Below are 15,748 nucleotides of genomic sequence, written 5' to 3'. Positions count from 1 at the left end.
CGGTAATGTATTCGAGGTCTTGAGCTCCTCCACTCGGTACTCTCTAAGGATATCCTGCAACCCTAACTCATACAGGACTAAAAGTGACATAAATGCTCATGTGCACATTGGACAGGGTTTGTCACTTCTTTTAAGGGAAGAGCTAAAGCTGTTCATCTAGATTTTGATATTTCCACAAACTACAAATCAGCTATTAGTCAATAACAGATCAAGTTTTCATTGTTCTCAATGAAGACAAAAGCAACTGAAGGATCCCAGGAACAGAATTTTGTCTACTTAGACAGAATATAGCAAAAGATAATACATAGCCTTGTTAAATAAATACAATTGTATTGCAGCCTTTTTAGGATTACATCATAACTAGCTAATGCTTAAAAGATACAGAGCAATTAATTGGTCTATAACCGTCTTTCTTTTCCTGACAGCAGCAGGTACCATATGGCTGGGTTTAGGAATCTGGGTTGTTCTTCCTTTTCAGTCCCTGTGCCAATCCTCAGGCCTGGGACACGCTGGAAAAGCTCACAACCCCCCCACCTTTTTGCAGCAAAGAACTGCTTTCCCACTTACACACATGCTTCACATAAAGAACTTTTGTGACCTTTAGCCTAAGCTCAAGTCTAATAATGCTAGGTCAAGCCAGCTGGCAACTTCCTCAGCTTACATTTACAATACTGCTAAACCAGAAAGAAACGTTCATCGTTTAGACAGTATGAATGAGAACAGCAACAACAGTAAGTACTGGACCTAACTGCAAACGTGTTTCATATTTTGCAGAAGGGTTTTTTAATTAAATATGTAAGATAAGCCAAGAAATTGGAACATTAAGTATTACAGATTTATGAAGAAAAATAAGCCGTCTGCTTTTTAAAATCTTCCTGCGATTTGCATTTTTAGCAAAAAATAAAAGGGTTGTATGCTTTAAAAGATATGTAGTGTGTCTAATTCTCTCTAAGCATTTCTGACTGCACATCTGGATTTGGATAACTCCAAATCCTTCTGATCTGCACCTTGCCTACAGCATGAATGTATCAATAGCCTTCCTGCCATCACGAGAAATGATTTTTCAGAATTATTTTTGAGCTTCAAGCCATTCTGACTAAACAATCCTAAGGTGTTTTTTTTCCAAAATGTTATATGTTTTGCGCTAGTTAGAAGCTTGTCCATTATCCTGAAGATATAGTATTTCAAATAAGTGCAGCATTACTTTAATTGCATAAAGTTAGAACAATTTTTGAATAACTGATTATATTTCTTCATTTGAGAAATACTAATAGCTGCTCTGGCTGCAACCAACCAACCACACTGAAATTATATGCTGATGTCTGCCGTCCCAGCAGCACTAGCTATTCACTCTCCTGTTTCTTCATTCCCCAACAGGCTGCATGTGCTAGTGGCTCTGTGGAGCTGGGACACAGGCAAGAAACTAAAGCTCGGCTGTGTTTCAAGAGCTAGGTCCCAAACCCTAAGCCAGCAAGCTCTATAACCGTGCAGGCACTGTAGTGAGCTGAACTAGTGACTACTGCAGAATGAAGTAGTAAAGTTTTAAGAAACTGCTACAACTCCCTTTCCTCTCTCAATGTACAGGTATTGCTTTGGGTTTTTTGGATCACAAATCCATGGAAGCAGAGACCATCCACTTTGTACTGGAGGTCTAACATTGTCGGGAGGGGGATGTTTCAGGAATTTCATTATTATACAAACTGTGCTCCCCTTTATAAGTGGGCACATGGTGAAAGTGAAAAGAACTGAAGTGAGGATTTTCCCCAAAATCATTCCTCCACTCCTTCCTCCTGCTAACTAAACTGTCCAAAAGTAACTCTGTGCCCACGTCCCACTGCCAACCATAAGCACCGGCGCAAACCAGCGCTGTGGGAAACAGCTCACCTTCCCCATCCACAGCAGCCCAGCAGTAATTGAACGCAGAGCCTGGACACTCCAAATAAGCTTTTTTTGCGTCATTTGCGCGAGTGCCTTTGCCGGGGAAAGGGGTATTTCAACACGCACACAACTCACGAGGGAGGAGAGAGGGTGGCGAAGTGCTGAATTTTGGCAGTGACCTTCAGCTGACTGGGAACAGCAGGGCCCCGGCCGCAGCCAGATGGGACCTCGCGGGCTCTGGGTGTCCCCGCTCGGCTCCCCCCGGCCCTCGTCTCCAGAGACACCCCCTCGGCGGGGTCTGGCCAAGGCTCGTCGCCTCCAACCGCCGTGCCGGCCGGGAGTACCCCCGGGGAACGCGGGCGCCCCAACCCCTTCTCCTCCAGCCCCAAACCCACTCATTTCGCAGGCAGAAAGCTCCCAAAATAAACTCCGGCCATTTACCAGCAGCTCCGGCCTGCTGGAGCACCCCGCGGAGCCGGTCCCCACGGCGGGGGGGAGCCGGGCTGCCCGGCCTGGGGCAGAGGCCTCAGGCGGGCGGGACCGCCCCCCCCGCCTCCCGCCAGGGCTGGGCTGTCACACGGGTGTCCGGAAAATGTCGGAGGGTGCGGGCAGGGCGCCGAGACTGCCCCCGGGAGGGGGACACACACACGGGACGCTCACTCCCGCTTCAAGACCCACCCGCCTTCGCGCCCCCTCTTCCCCCCGCGACTTTCTCCTCAGGGCACAGCAGCTGGGGCGGGGGGGTGGGGAGCGCTCACACCCGGGGTTGAGGGGAAACCGTGGCGCCGCACCCCCCGCCAACCCCCCCTTCGCTCACCTCCTCGGGGCGCCCAGCGCCGTCGCTCGCCTACCGGGGGGCCGTCACGAAACGACTCAACGGCGGCGGCGACCCCGACGGCGCGGGCCGGTCTCCATCTTCCCCCTTGGCCGTCCCGGGCGCCGAGTGCGGGGCGCAGTCGGGACATTCGCTACATTGTTGGCATTCCATTCGCGTCACGTGACCCGCGGCGCCCGCGTCATTCCACTCTCCCCCCCCGCCCCTCCCGGCGCATACCAGCGGGGGGAGGGGCTTCTAGGGCGGCAGGGCGGGAAGGGCCGTTAAGGGTTGTGGCACCCCGAGGGGACTGGAGGGCCCTTCCCTACAGGCAGCTTGTGACACTCTTTTCCCTCACAAAAAACACACCACCTCACAACAACCGCCCCCCCTCACACCCCCCGCTGGGTTTTGGGGAGAGGGGTGGCTGAGGTGGTGAGGGAATGGCGCTTGCTGAGGTGACAAAGGGCTGAGATAGGCGGCTTGGAGGTGCCCGTCTGCTTGCCGGACGCCCCAAACTCATTTTAGTGTGATTTTTTTGGTGATAATCTTTTATTCCTTCCGTGCTGAACTAAAACCATTTGCACATGCACAAAGTGGTAGGATTATCAATGCCTATGTGGGCTTTTCTTTTTTTTTTTTTTTTTTGAGGGAGGTTACTTATTTTTCATATGTGTTCATTATGGTAAGGAGACAAGGGGGCTATGAGGTGCCGGAAGAGGACAGCCAGGGAATTCACATCTGGATCAAAAATGCAGACCCAAGCTGCAAAGGATTTTTGGATGCAAAGCTTGTGTTTGACCTCATTATGGATGGAGCTGCCTGGATATGAGCCTGTTTTTCATGAAAGCAGGAATATTCTGATTTTAGATACCTCTATGGTCTTTAATAAAGACAATTATCAACAAGAAATAATCCACACACATACAAATACAGCAATGTTTGGATCTGGGAGGCTGGCTCTGACCCCTCAGCATGACAGATACGCACATTAGTCATAACCAGGGAATACTAATACAGAGTAAAAACAATAAGAAAGTAAGCTTTTCTATACATATGCATATATCTAGATCATTAACATGGAAGAAGCCTGCAGTCCTGAACCAAACTTAAAAATTCTCAAAATCCTGTTGCAAAGCTGGGAGGTGTTCATTGTAGATGCATTCTGTTTGGCAGGGAAAACGTCAGTCCTGCAAATGCTTAAGACACATGGTTATCTTTAATCATGCGATTAGTCTCAGTGTCTTCAACAGGACCGAGAGCACGTATAAAGAGAAGTCTATGCAGTCTATCCCATCTTTCCAGGATAGGAGTTATATTTACAGCCTTTTCCAAGCCATGGGGACTATTTTTGTTAGTCATATTACTCATGGACAGTCCTATCTAAGGGTATTTCTCTGAGTTTGTTTATCATAATCCTTTTTTTTTTTTTTTAAATGCCTTCCATGCAAACTGTCAATAGTGCTTATAAATGATGCTGGTTTGGGAGGAGAAGGGGATGAATGTTAAGTGACTGCCAATAGAGTGTTACATTTAATGAGAAAAATGCAGCCTGGTGCACAGAAATTGTTTAGCGTCTCATCTGAGGGCAGCCAGTTATTGTATATAAATTACTGTTGGAATTTCAATAGTGTCATTGACTGGGCTATATTGTGGCGGGGAGGAAACCTCCGACTCTGGGGAGCTAAAGAAACCCATTAGGTTCAGAGCAGATTCCAATGTCGGCTCAATATTACAGGGTAATGTGGTTCATTTTGCAATCTTCAAATACCTGCAAAACTGAAGTAAATTTTAAATTATATGACAGATGCAGCGTGGCTTCATTTTCTGAATTACTGCTGTGCTAACGAATGAAGCACAGCAACATGATTGCCCAAACCAGAGATTGCTCAATAGCTTGAGACCTTTTCCCAACAAAGTTCAGGCTGGTTTAAAGGAACAGCATCAAGATAAAAATTGCTTACTCTGTGCTAGTATGCTCTTTCGTAAGATTTGGTTGTCATCCACATTCTTAAATCTAGGTAAAACAGATCTTTTCATTTATTTTTCTCCTTTGGAACTGTTTATTTTGCTTTTGCATTCCAATCGATCTGGGAATGAAACTCAGCTGCACTATTTCACCTCCTGGTTCCAGCCAGCTGCACTTTCTGAATTTCATGCATTTGCACAGAGTTGCTGGGTTTGAATTACCACCAGCAGAGCAGCAGGTACAGGAGAGATGGGTTGAATCTGCTCTCTAGAAAGTACTCCTATTCGGCTGGTCCGCCACAGATGAGGAGACTCCGTAGACTATTTCTGCTTTTAGCCTTTAGAAACCCAAACTATAAGAAATCACATTCCTCAAAAATACTAAGGAAATTGAAATCAGTTGGGTTGTAGCATGATACAACTCTGTCCAAACATGATTTGATCTCTGTAATTTTTTTTTGAGATTACTGCGTATCAGTCAAGTCTTTCCTCCCAAATATCTTCTACACAGTAAGGTATCTCCAGAAGGAAGGATGCTCCATAAAAAGAACAATACAATTTGTCTGTATGAGCAAATCCGTTCACAGACTAGACCATGAGATAATAATCTACCACGAGTAAGGGTCAGTGTGTTTATTCATGGCTCTGCTTCAGTGACTCTGCTGGGTCTATAGTGATTACAGCATTCACCTCCTGACTTGCCTGAGCAGCTGCCTGCCCCGCTGTGTGGGTACGGTGGGAGGGACCATGGCTCCACCATTTCACATTCTTTCTCCTTCCCCCCACCTGAGACAGCGAGGGAAGCAGGAGCTCTGTGCAGCTCCATCCCCTCGCATCTAATGCTGTGTGTCGTCTCGTTCCCTCCCCGTACTCTTGTTTCACCGTTAGCTGGGCCACAGTGTGACTCTTTCTAAACTATTGTATTTGGAACCAATTACCAAATTGTACTGCTAAAAATACTCCTAGCAACGAAATAATTGTGGTGTGGGTGGATGAACTTTTTCTTTACACAGTACTGGTAGCCAATAAAACCTTGAACTCATTCAGGAAACTTTTGAAAAAGAAAGGTAAAGCAAGAATACCATCAGCAATGTCTAGTTCTCTGCTAGTCTTTTTTCAAAAAGAGGAACACACACACACACACAAAATGATTATTAACATGTGAACATATGTGTGTGCATACAGACACAAAGAATTTGCTGACAGTGACATCCTTCACTAGGACAACATGTCTAGAACAAACCACTGTGACACGAAATGAATGATGTGCAAGGAAAAAAGACTTAGGTAAACGTCACCGAAACGTTTTTGTTTTAATACATTGATTTTCATTGCAGAATGATACTGGGGAATCATTCTTTCCAAATCACCAATGCAAAACCAGTTAGAAACAGGAGTTCTGAGTCCTCCAGCACAGTACAGACAACACAACCTATATGTGAATATAATGTATATGTTCAACAGTGATGCAAAATTACATTTGTGGCAGTCAAAGTTAGGCTCATTGCTTCAATAATTGGGTGAGTGAAAAAATAAACTCTAACCAAATTCTAACTATGGTTTAGATATGCTTTTTTCTGTCAGCGCTATAAGATCTATCACAGCATTCTTTTTGGGCAGCAAAGATGTAGTGAACATAAGAGCTGGTATTTCAGAAATACATTTGATTTCAGCACAAAGTAGGTGAAATAGGACAAATCAGACTGGGAAACTGCCTCAGCTTTGCAGAGGAAGCATGAACCCAGGCTCACGTTAACTGGGTAAGGCTTTTTGGATGCTCAGACTGCCTTTATAGCCCTCACAGAGAAGGTTCAAAACTCTGAATTTCACGAGGACCCATGTTCAATGTACTCTGTCCCCAGCCCCGCACTTTGTATCAATCATTGACTGCAGCCGGAGCCCAGGCAGCGCCTGAAAGGACTGCAGGAATGTCATGACTTTGTGTGGAATTTCACCAGCGCGAGCCAGTTGTTCTCTCTGTTTGGGAATGAATCGGCCAAATTTTCAAGTCCCTGCAATCAGCTTGATGGCATCATTTTGTTCAGATGCAACGTGGATGGCTTTTGAACATCGCAGCCAACCGATTTCAAAATTTTAGGAAAAGTTTTTAGGCATCCGTAGGCAGTGCCCTTCTGATCCTGGAGAAAATGAGAAGAGGGTAATGCAGGACACATGAAGCCCTGGCATCTGGTGAGGGCATCCAGCAACTGTCAATCTGGCCTGTAATTATCTTTTCATCAAAGGCCTGGCACAGTAGCTGTTAGCATCTCCCGGCATAACAATACCCCCACCACAGCTCTGCCCTTCCTGCCGCAGACGCCCTGAATGATTCACCCTCCAGACAGAAAGAAAAGGTGTGGGAGGAACACGCGCACATTCAAAGCCCTTGGCTCGGTGCAGAAAATGAGGGACTCTGGAACTGGCAAGGAGAAGGGTAGCCTCCCAAAATGCCTGTGTGGGGAGGAAAAAAATTGAGGGAGCTATGAGGAACCCCTACCCTGAGGGAACAAATGAGGCACATTTCTTCTCCAGTATTCTGGAGAAGAAAATACAAAGGAATTCCCAGAGCCACTGGTAGGGAGGTGAGGGTTTGGGACTCGGAAGCTCCTAGATGAGTACACGATGGGAAAGCAGCACCAGAGCACATGGGGAGGAACGAGCCACATGTGTGGCCTATGGAGACTACAAACTGCCCCCTGCCCCGCACACACACATACACACACCAGTGCAAGGGCATTTGGCAACCCTAAGAAACCATCCGAGGCTTCAGAAGGGTGACACTCTGCTAAAACATTTCATGTTGATTTGGGAGAGGGGGTGGTAGCCAGGTCTGTTGAGCCAAAGATAGCATAGATCAGCTTTTCTCCATTCCCTGTCCCACTTCGGGACTGTCAGCAAACCATTTCACTTCTTCACCTCAGCTTCCCTGTCTGTAAGGAAAGAGGAATGATTCCCACATCTTGGAAAAACTAGGAAATCTCTGGATGAATAGCTCCTTCTGTGACCTATCATTATGTTAAATTGATGCCTCAAAGCCCAGTGTCATAATTTAGCATTAATTTAAAAAAAAGCTATGTTTGTTTCTCCGGTAATTTGCCTGGCAATAAAGTCCTGTGTAGTTCTCCCCATTAGAAAATTATATATTTTTTAAAGTATCTATGAAATTTGCATTTTGCATTAGATTGATCTATCAACTTAAAAACTGTTGGCTGCTAAGGAATTTATATTGTCATCTCTATAATAAACGACACATATTTTCAAGTGAGTTTATCAAGGAAAGGATGTCTTTAATATGTTTCAACTGTTAACCTGAATCCAGTTTTTTGTTGTTTTCTGTTACCAACTTTGAGTGCAGGAGAAGAAATCTCCCGTTTCCTGTGATATATTCGGTTTATGGAAAATCTGAAATCTGGAAAGCAGAATGGTGTCTTATTTCACTGAGAATATAGAAATAAGTTATTATGTCAGTATAAAATGACACATGCTTTGTCCATTCAGTAGCTCATGCATAGGGGAAATGAGATTTTTTAGATAAGACCCTGGAAGAAGAGACAAAAATGACTCATGTAACACAGACTGCAATGAAGCCCAAAATAGCAGGGAACAAAACTTTCTTGAAAATGGGTACTTTCAGTTAGTTACCTCCTTGCAATTAATGCCTGGTCACTAAAGCTAAATGTCACATTCCTCAAAAGCACCACTAGAAACGTACCTACTAGACACCTCACCAGAGAAAGCTGATAGATAATTGCCAATAGGGTGACAAAATGTCATACGGATGCAGCAGTCACAGCAAGGGGGATGCACACAACTCACATCCTCAGGGTTAGTTAGGAACCCACATCCATTTGGTTGCAAACCAGACTGAGTCACAGGCATTTTACCACAATTACTCCTAACCCTTCTCAGAGCAAAAAACAAGACTATTTCAGAAAGCCTCAAGGTGTCCACATCTTAGAAACATATCAAGATCCTTCTTGCCCTAAGGAAGGTATGGCTAGAGAGAATAAATGTACTAACAAAGGATTTCAACAGCAACATTGTCAGTCCAGTATCCTTGGAAAATACAACCAGACAGGCTATAACCATCTCAGCTTACAAACATATAAATGGTTCTCTCCCAGCTAAAGGGTAGAATTGAGTCAGAAGTTAGCACTTTTAATAGGCTGCCTTATCAAAAGCAATACAAGGAAAAGCGATACTTCAGAAAAGTGTCAGATTAGATAAAATTTGAACACATTTTGGGTTCCCAACATAATGTGTGGTTTAGGCTAGATGTGGGACTCAGAGGAAACCATTCCTCTTCTGAGATGTTGTTGGATCTGCCAAAGTCTGTAAAAGCAGGGAAGTGTAGTTGGAAGATTATCAAAAAAATAGTGACCATGGTAATGAGCTTTGGATCAGATCTTCCAACAAGACTTGGATCTTTCCCTGTAAGCCTCGTTATTATGACTAAATCAGCTCAAAAGGAAAAAAAAACACCACAGCAACAAATTTCAACTGATTAAATTCTGAGAGAAAACTGGTCATGGAACAGAGCAAAGGAAGGGATGGGATAGAAAAATGGGCACTGGCATGTGTGCAGAAGTACTATTAATGTGTATTCAAAGACAATTAAAATAATAGTACAGATGGACAAGGAAGTACAACCACAGATAAGAAAAAGACACATAGTGCAGAGGAAGAGAACTAGACAGATCGCAGATTGACATCAGTAATGCCCAAGGAAAAAAAGGGTGACCCAATATAAAACATGGAAGTCAAACTGTAAGAGATTGAACTATGTGCATTCATATATTCTAGATGCACTGAATAAACAGGGATAGAGTCAGCTATAGACAGAGGTGGTGAGCTTTTAAAAAAACTATTGGTACCTCTGTTTTTAAAAAGTCTGCTTTTGTATTAGAGTATGGGATGTAGGTGACAGAACTGATCATAAATTAAAAGAAGAAACAGAAGTAAGACCATGCTAACACAAGGCAACCGCACGTGTGGAACAACTGCTAAGCGAGAACATTGCAGACAAGCATGGGGCAAGTATCAGTTAATCTTGCTATATGTGATGGTGCATTGGAAGGCTGCAATTGCTCTTAAAAAAATACATAATGAAGGACCACCTCTTCAGAGCAGAGATTACATCTTTACAGATAAGATTGGCAGAGAAGTTGAAGAGAGAAACAGAGCTAGGCTGCATGAATGTTGACAAGGAACACAGCAATTCAGTGACAAAGCAGGACCAGAATCCTCATCTCCTGAATCATGATCAGCAACTAGATCATACTGTCAGTAAAAAAAAATTTTAAAAGGATGCAAAACATGAAGAGTCAGAGGGGATGTCCAATTTCTCCGTTCCAGGCTATTGCCTGGACACAAAGTTCTAGGAGAAACCTGTAAGATTTAGGTCTTGCCCTAGATAGTCTGCAGAAATTCAGATCCTCGCTGCTTAGCCTCTCTTTGACACGCAGTAATTTTCCAGTGGTGCTGTAAGCCTATTGCTTCGTCTCATTTTCCTAAATAAACTGGCTTTTCATGGTGACTGTGCCAATTGAGCTGGCCTTATGTTGGCATACCTGTCACATCTGCAAGACGGCGCTGAGCAGCCCTACGGTGCAGCGGGGCGAGGCGGCAGCCGCTGGCTCACAGCATCCCCTGAGCTCAGAGCTCAGTGGGGTTGCAGTACTCTCCTGTTCAAGATCTGCCCACAAAAGTGGCACGTTCTCAGATCTCCTGCTGAGCCCAGCACCCAGCCACCACATTTCTGGCCCTGTAAGAGAGGGCCTGAGAGCTGAGCAGTTGTGTGGTGCAGTTGTGAGGGGCAGGGCTGCAGGGGAAGCCTCCCCTGTTTGGATTGCCTGCAGGAAGGAAGTGGGATAATATGCAACTTGGCAAGGCATCTCAAAGCAGCGTAAGAAGCTCCAGTCAACAAACCTCACATAATTTCTTGGGGCAGAGAAAAAGATACAGAGTAGAGGAAAAACTACAGTCACACCTCTGTGTACTCTGGGAGCTGAGATCCTGTATGCTTTGCGCTTGTTTACATACCTTTATCAGCAACAATGGACACCAGAAAACTGAGAGAACGTATTTACTGTTGTCTATGAGGTGAGTGACTTGCATGAATAAAATAACTTGGCCTGAATCCTATAGATCAGTTGGTATAATAACAAGCAGAATGGAAGGATGGGGGTAACTATCGCCTGGCCTTCACAATTGAAACAGAAAATTGCTTGTTGGGACTTTTCATCCGTATGATGTGCCACACGTCCATTTTAAGATAAAGTTTTATGGAAATCAGGTTCAGGATTACAGCCCCTAAAAAGTTGTTGGGGGAAAATTCTGAGAGACCCCTGCGTAGGAGACTATGAAAAATCCCCAACTGTCCATAATGCCCTACTAGAGTATCATCACGGAATAATATAACATGAAAACAGCATCCAAGCTGAAAGACTTTCCACTCTAAAATTGCTTCACCACCACATGTTCCCTTCTGATGACTATCATTATCACTGTGTGTCTCCTGGTCTTCCACGCAGTCTTTCAACCTATATCTATTTTGAACTTTCTTCCCACACCAGCCACTGCTTTTAGCTCCCTTCAAGAATACACACTTGCTTGTCTAAAAAGCTCCACAGCAGTCCTAAACATACTTTCAACTTTTAGCTGTTTTCTTTCAGTCTCTGCTGTATGTTAGCTTTGCATACTGTGCTAGAGCTCATAAAATCTCAACTCCATGATTAAGAAAAAAGGCTCTGAATGTCAGGGGTAGCTTTTATTCATCACCAGTCACTAAAACTGCAGGTTGGATAATACGTGATAATTGCAAATAATTAAAATACTGAATTTGGTTATGAGAATCCATGAGTTAATGAGAATCACCATTCTGAGTCTGTAACTTAAATGAGTAAAGTCTTCTGTAAATCTAGGAATGTGATAAACACATGAATAGTAATATCATTATACCATAAATCAAAGTGAATAGAGACACAGAAGTCACAACAAATTGTTTTAAAGCAGAATCTCATGACAGCATGCAAAACACCTCAAGTGGCCCTTGCTTTTCTATCACCATGACTACAAATCTTCTCTGTGCTCCGGCCATTTCTTGCTTCAGGTACTGTAATTTATCTACAGTTACTCTCCATGCTCCTTTGTACTCCCTTTAGCCTAACAAGATCAGTCTAATTGCTCTTCCATTATTTTCCACTTCTCATATAATCGCATATAACTCCAGATGCTCTAACACTCTCTGCAATACCAAACCCTTGGTGTGTGTGTAGCAAGAGGGCAGGCTCAGGCTATGTCATGAATTTCTATGCACACCAGATCTGTTTAACTATGCCCTGTGTACACAGCGATATGGGTGTGCAAATTTAAAAGTTACTTTTTAAGAAGGCTTGTGCAATGTTGTGAAATGCAAGCAAAGATCGTGTTTGTGTACAACGAGTGTTTTCCTGGCTACTTGGAATTTCAGTTATTGCTGTTCTTCGCTTTCCATCCATTTGAAACATCACGGTAAATCCTCATCTCGTCAAATGAGAGGAGGCGTGTGCACAGAGTGGGTGACACCCAAGAGCGGTACTGGTGTAGTTGCAGTTGTCTGTCTGGTGGCCCCTGAAACACGGCACTGCTGACCATGTCACCCTCCTCCCCAACACACCCAATCATTTCTGCCTGAACCTTTCTAGGGGGGAAATTATTTTCTGTTCTGTCCATGACTGTCCAATTTCATATCCCTGTGGGTTTTTTAATTTCTTCTCTTAAAGTCCTTGCTGCTATTACATATTCATTCTGCCTCAAATCAATTTTTTCTGATAGTATCAGTTCTGTCTAAATCTGCTTTCAGTACTTCCTCTATTTTTTCTGGGTTTGGGGAGGCTTTTTCTATTCTTTCATTTTATTTCATATAACCGGTCTCTCATTAAAGGCCTAATCTGAAGCTTTTCATTTCTGTCTCAGTATCTTCTTCTTGAAATGGCCCTTGCTTTTCTATCACCATGACTACAATTCTTCTCTATGCTGTGGCCATTACTTGCTTGCTACTGTAATTTGCTGACAGGCTCTTCTGTACTCCCTTTAGCCTAAGCAAAAGGTTGTTAATCTACATTCTCCTCCCCAACACTTGAAGGATACCATCTTGTTTCTTAATCTTGTCATTGGCTCCCTGCCTCCTCACTCTTCAGAGTTTTCTCTCCTTTTCCCCTGTTCCCTCTTGTTTCCTGTGCGTCTCCCCATGCGCTCCTGCCACAATACCTCTTGTTTCCTCCCAGCCTCTGTTCTGCAGCCTGCCATTATTTTGGTAGCTGCATGAGTTGAAGTAATATATCAACTTTACTGGGAGGAGAACTCGTGCACAGATTCCTTGACTCCTAAAGGTCATCTATGAGGTCCACGGCGGATTAGAAAAGAAACTCCAGTGTGTCTGAGTGGCATCCAGCCATTCAGCCGCAGGACTCCCCCTCTCCAGATCTGTCCTTCAGACCTCCTGCCCTGGTGATTCTTGGTCTCTGCAGGATCCATTTTTTCCATCAAGACAATTGCCTCGTGTTTTTTCTTGACCATGTTTGACTCTGAATTCTTTGGGAATGAGATTAGTGTTTTTGTATTTGCAAAGCACCCAGTTCACCATATAAATGCTTACCCCATCGTAATTATAGTAGCCAGTGGCTTAGACATGCTGTACTGTGCTCCGGGAGGAAGCAGACAGGTTTCTGTGCGTCACACAGAGGAAAGCGACAGACTGTGTTTGCTCGTTAATTAAAACATTTCAGTGACTTTAACTTGAGCAATATAAAACTGCCTTGGATAGCCTACATGTGCCTCAATTAAGATTTCAGATGAGATCTCCTGCCAGAACTGAGAGGATGCCCTGGTAACAGTGACGGGCAGGCAAAGTGCTGGCTCGGAAGCATGGGCACAGAAAGCACAACCCTGTCTGTCCCCTTACCTTCTGGAGCTTAAGGGACAAATATTCCCAGAAAACTCTTTGTGTCTTAAAGGACAAAAAATCTCCATTGTTTTTCCGGATTTATTGTTGTGACAGGTTCAAAGGCCCTTGGCCCTCCTTCCACTAAATTAGCACAGCATTGACTGGGGTAATGGTTGCTTCTGTCTGAACTCCAAGCGTTCCCATGGGGCCACAGAGTGTTAATCCCATGTAGCACCTGATCGTCTCTTTGACTGTCTTTTTTCCTAATTAAGCAACTGGGTAAAGCATGGATCAGCCTTGGCCCACATTGTTATACCCAGCCTCACCAGAACCAGAGTCAGTGAGTGAATATCAAATACATTTATTAAGGTTGTATTTTTACTTACTGGATAATTTACCATGAAGGCAAAAAAGTGCTAGAATGATCTTTACTGACATTAGATCTCTGGTCGTTGCCTGTCCGTTCAGAGCTGGAACAGGTTGCCTGGAGATGTTGTGGAGTCTTCATTCATGGAGATATTCAAAACCTGACTGGACATGGTCCTGGGCAACCTGCTCCAGCTGACCCTGCTTGAGCATCTTTAGCTAGATCATCTCAAGAGATCCCTTCCAACCTCATGTATTCTGTGATTCTGTGAGCTGGGCCCTACAAGATTTGTATCACCTACATCCATATGTTCATCCCAGACAACAAAGAGAACTCCTACATGGGATGCAAAGCCCTTTGTCTGAAATTGAAGCAGAGTGGGGGGAGGAGGACCCCTCTTCATCCTGTAATGAAAGTTCAGCTGGAGAATTGTTCTTTTCCTAACCTTATTCTCCTATTCACATTTTTGATGACTAACACTTGGGAACCCAGAGTACAACAGGCTGAATTTATTCATAGTCCGAGCATTATGAAAGCACCCTCTGAGGCAGTTTCCTCTCACACTGCCACACCATTGAAGGCAGCCCTGACCTTCGGGGACCACCCTCTTCAGGAATGGAGGGTTATTCAGCCTGCATCCTGTTTGAGAACCACACGCTCCTCCTGAGCGGCCGGCTCACCCCTGGAGCGGCGGCCTGACCATTTGTTTCACAGCGTTCCCGCTGTGGAGCTGCGCTCCTGGAGTGACCGGTTGTGAGAGTGTGACCCACTCTTCCTGGTGCTGGGTCAGAACTGAGCTCCCTCTGGGTGTAAGCAGGTAAAGCAAGACTGATCCCACAAACCTGCAGGCAGAGGTGTCAGCAACTTGGCTGGCATCAGAAGGAAAACACACCCTTGGGGCATAGCCTTGCATATCATTTAACCTCAGCTGAATACATGTAGGAAGCAGCAATCTGGCTCCCGCTAATCCTTATTCAAGATAAACCCTTTGAAGCCCATGTATGCTGCAGGCAGGGCCAGCTTGGCATTTTTGCCAAGTCGGTGAAACGTTTTGACAGCAACTGCTTTCCTTTTCCCCAAAACAACAACTGGCTCTTGTTTTGCTTATTTTAATCCTGAAAAAAACCTTCATCACATTTCCGTCTTGCTCTGCATTACTATGAGAGAACACCATTGCCACCACAATTTCTCTCATGCATGAATACACACACTCATTGCATACAAATTGCCCTTTTCTCGGTGCCCACCCTGTTGGGTTGAGAGTAGTGTCGGTCCTGGGTTTCGTGCTGGTCCCAGCAAGAGGCTGCAGAAAGAGAGAGCACGTTGCAGAGCAGAGAACAGACTGTGCTTGCCATTCGTTGTGCTGGGCAGAGTCAAACCAGTCCTTCCTTACAGGGAATCACAGGAATGTAAGGCTGGGAAGGATCTAGTTTAGGCTGTCCCTCTTCACTATAGCAGATTTTTTGTCTAGTCTTAAAAACTGCAGTGCAAAGATACCACACATTTCTCCTTGGCAGCGTGGTGCAGTGTTTCATGTTGTTGGAGGCTCTGACTTCAGGCTACTCCAGATTTGCTAGGTGTTTTCCTTTTCTGCCCAGAAGAATTGCCTGCACAGATTTTTGAGGATTGTCTGTACCGTAGCTTGGATAGGAAGGCTACACATGTGGAAAAACTGGACATATCCCCAGGACCTGTGCTGACCTATTGTACAATCTGTGTGCAGGAAACTGGACCAGGAAGCACTGATCTTATTCTATGGATGGGAGGCAGTTGCTTGGTGAATACACAGTAAATT

The 15,748-nt window shown here is 44.6% G+C and overlaps 1 protein-coding gene across 2 annotated transcripts in view; it reads right to left on the bottom strand.

Annotated features, from left to right (window-relative positions):
- Positions 1-2,886, bottom strand: part of LATS2 (large tumor suppressor kinase 2) — a 52,355-nt gene extending 49,469 nt beyond the window's left edge. For both annotated transcript variants that reach the window (XM_075139939.1, XM_075139940.1), the window contains exon 1: positions 2,696-2,886. The gene's annotated coding sequence lies outside the window, so the exon portion shown is untranslated. The remainder of the gene's footprint in view (positions 1-2,695) is intronic.
- Between the last annotated feature and the right edge of the window lie 12,862 nt (positions 2,887-15,748).

This window comes from Calonectris borealis, chromosome 1 (genome assembly GCF_964195595.1).
Source record: "Calonectris borealis chromosome 1, bCalBor7.hap1.2, whole genome shotgun sequence".
Classification (NCBI taxonomy): domain Eukaryota; kingdom Metazoa; phylum Chordata; class Aves; order Procellariiformes; family Procellariidae; genus Calonectris; species Calonectris borealis.
The sequence above is the reverse complement of the archived record's forward strand: the minus strand, read 5'-3'. Positions and strand labels throughout refer to the sequence as shown.